Source organism: Piliocolobus tephrosceles, chromosome 2, assembly GCF_002776525.5.
Source record: "Piliocolobus tephrosceles isolate RC106 chromosome 2, ASM277652v3, whole genome shotgun sequence".
Taxonomy (NCBI): Eukaryota; Metazoa; Chordata; class Mammalia; order Primates; family Cercopithecidae; genus Piliocolobus; species Piliocolobus tephrosceles.
The window spans coordinates 83,079,618-83,081,990 of NC_045435.1; the positions used below are offsets into that span (position 1 = coordinate 83,079,618).

The 2,373-nt window shown below is 41.6% G+C and overlaps 1 non-coding gene across 1 annotated transcript; it reads left to right on the plus strand.

The window, feature by feature from the left end:
- The first annotated feature begins 705 nt into the window (after positions 1–705).
- LOC111524380 lies at positions 706–829 on the plus strand. Its single transcript, XR_002725771.1, has one exon. It is a non-coding gene; the product is annotated as a small nucleolar RNA SNORA26 (small nucleolar RNA).
- The last annotated feature ends 1,544 nt before the right edge of the window (positions 830–2,373 follow it).

The window sequence follows — 2,373 nt, forward strand, 5'->3', positions numbered from 1 at the left end:
AATGTGTCTTTCTGGTTTGCTTTCATTGTCTATACTCCCTTAATTTTTGCATAAAAATACTGAGACCCAGTGTTACTCATCCAAGTTCACTTTTCAAAGTATGAAAAACAATGTAATTTTAAACATAAATTTGCATTCTAATGTTTCCTTTGTTGAAAGGTGGCAGAGGCAATTCCCAAAACCAACCAGTCAACATTAGACTACAAACTTCCAAAGGTAGGCCACCTTGCTCCAGAGACTGGAAGTTTCTTTCAGGTAACTGCTTTTCCTTTTATATCTCAAAAGCAAATAAACTATCAATTTAGTCAGAAGACACTGCACCCAACAACACTCTCTCAAAAAGTCGTAATGAGTCTCATTTCGTTTCTTCTGTAGTGTCAGTTCAGCTTCTGCTTTTGAGATTCTCCCTACAGAAAAGAAACATCTCTGACTCCTTTGTGTAAATCAAAGACAGAGATCAATGACATATTGAATTAATATGAAAGAGCATTTTAAATGTAGACACCATCCAACACTATCACTGAGCATAAAACTTTGTCTTCATTGAAATATTTGATCAATTGTTTGATGTCAAGCAGTATTTTTTTAATTAGATACTTGTCCCTCCTCACATAAAAGGACTGATTACTCTCTTTTACAGAAGAATGGATTTAATAGTTTCCTGCCAATAGAACAGAACTTTGCCCTCAAAATGTTTTAACCATTTGAACTTTAAAAAGCAAGTTCACAGTTCTTTAAGAGACTAACACAGAAAGCTAAAGTAATTATCCATAAAATCCGGAGATGAGATTGTAAAACTCCTCTGTAGATCCTGTCTGGAGTCACAGCTTAACCAGAAAAAAAAATTATCACAATTTAAGCACTTTTGTGATAATTGTATATAGTTCATAGAACAAGTGAGACATTTAAGTTTTCTCTGCTTAAAAGGTCATTTAAGCTGAGCATGATGGTGCACACCTGTAGTCTGAGCTACTTGGGAGGCTAAGGTGGGAGAATCACTTGAGCCTTAGGAGTTCAAGACTTCAGTGAGCTATGATTGCACCACTGCACTCCAGACTGGGTGACAGAGCAAGACTCTTGTCTCTAAAATAATTAATTAATTAATTAAATCAAAGTCTTAATGTACCATGAAGACCACTATCCTGCCTGAAACCCTTCCATGGCCCCCTTTGTCTTACAGGATGAAAGTCAAGTTGCTTGAATGTCCCATCCCTTGGTGACCTGGCACTTAGCCTCATCTCTGTCAAACATTCATTTAACAAAGATGACTTGCCCTCAGCCCAAAAAGATGAGATCAGAGGGCTGGAGATCCCTCACATGTGCCACAATCTCTCACACGTCCATGCCTTTGTACACTGTTCCCTCCATGGACCTGCCCTTCCACCACTCCTAATTGTAAATGCCCAGGCCAAAGGCAGTTCATCTGGTGGCCTCTGAGGAGGTGGCTGGGAGTGGGATACTGGCTGGAAAGAAGTACAAAGGAACTTTCTGTGTTGACGAAAATGACTATGATTTATATCTCTATTGAGGTGGTGTCAATATGGATGTATACATTTGTCAAAATTGATTGAGCTACATCACAATCTGTGCGTTTTATTTAAAATTTTTAAAATGTTAGGCAACAAGATAAAAGTCAATTCAAAAGCATCATTTTCGCTGGGTGCAGTGACTCACAACTGTAATCCCAGCAATTTGGGAGGCCAAGGTGGCGGATCACCTGAGGTCAGGAGTTCAAGACCAACCTGGCCAACATGGCAAAACCCCATGTCTAGTAAAAATACAAAAATCAGATGGGCATAGTGGCAGGTGCCTATAATCCCAGTCACTCAGGAGGTTGAGGCAGGAGAAGTGCTTGAATCCAGGAAGCAGAGGTTGCAGTGAGCCAAGATCACACCACTGCCCTCCAGTCTGGGCAACAGAGCAAGGCTCCATCTCAAAAAAAAAAAAAAAAAAAAAAATTATTTTTCGGCCAGGCGCGGTGGCTCAAGCCTGTAATCCCAGCACTTTGGGAGGCCGAGACGGGCGGATCACGAGGTCAGGAGATCGAGACCATCCTGGCTAACACGGTGAAACCCCGTCTCTACTAAAAATACAAAAACTAGCTGGGCGAGGTGGCGGGCGCCTGTAGTCTCAGCTACTCGGGAGGCTGAGGCAGGAGAATGGCGTAAACCCGGGAGGCGGAGCTTGCAGTGAGCTGAGATCAGGCCACTGCACTCCAGTCCGGGCGACAGAGCAAGACTCCACCTCCAAAAAAAAAAAAAAAAAAAAATTTTTCATTAGAGCTCTCCCCACCTCTAACTCGGGCTGATTTGGATATCCCCTCTGTGCTCCCATAACACTTCATGAATACTTCTATACCAAGACTTAGAAATG